We start from the raw sequence: 784 nt of genomic DNA on the forward strand, positions 1-784 counted from the left end.
CTGCTGAGATGCTATGTCAAAGCTCTGACATTTCGCTACTGTGGAGTATAGTTTGCAGAAGCAGAGCATGTTTAATTACATTATACCTGACACCACAAGCCAAAGATCGGCTGTGCCACCTCCTGACTAGTGACTGTCATCTGCAATTCTAACGGTACACCACAATTTACTAATGCTTGCTTAGAGCATGCTCCTACCCTATTTTTAGGAGAATCTTTGGAATGCAGTTATTTTTTTATCTAATTCACGTGATCTTATTTCTTAAAAAAAATCTTTAACCTTACTGGCACGTTGCTTCTGTGTATTTCTGTTTCTATAATGTTCTCGCTTGTGAAAGTTTGTCATTAAATAAGGATCATTCTGCTGCTTGTTAGTCCGAGACTGCAGTTCACACCTATGAAGTGCTACTTCCTAGCTCAAACGCTTTATACTGTAAGGAAATGAGCAACGTGTTAAGATGGAATATGTCTGTCACTTACTTCCTTTATCTGCTTTTAAATAACTTCTTTTTTTGAAGTATTCCAAAGATATGTTTCCTCCTGCTTCCTTGGGATAAGCTTCTTGCTGTTGGAGGGGTGCGTGAAGGAATCAAAAGACACTTGCCAGCTGCACTTGGTATGGCAAATGACAGGTAGAATGTGTGGTTACTGGTTAACAGCAGCAAAGACAACTGGGAGGGACGCCGTAGAGTCCTTCACCTGTCAGTGCAGTAGGCATTGGAGCTGTAGGAAGTGGGGAAGCAAATTAATTAGTATCTAAAACCACAGAAGTGAAGGCTTTAAAA

General features: G+C 40.4%; 1 protein-coding gene across 1 annotated transcript in view; it reads left to right on the forward strand.

The window, feature by feature from the left end:
- Window positions 1–784, forward strand: part of ANKRD13A (ankyrin repeat domain 13A) — a 12,670-nt gene that overhangs the window by 813 nt on the left and 11,073 nt on the right. The gene's annotated exons all lie outside the window — the stretch shown is intronic.

The sequence above is a fragment of the Cariama cristata genome, unplaced genomic scaffold, assembly GCF_000690535.1.
Source record: "Cariama cristata isolate BGI_N322 unplaced genomic scaffold, ASM69053v1 scaffold24633, whole genome shotgun sequence".
NCBI classification, from domain to species: domain Eukaryota; kingdom Metazoa; phylum Chordata; class Aves; order Cariamiformes; family Cariamidae; genus Cariama; species Cariama cristata.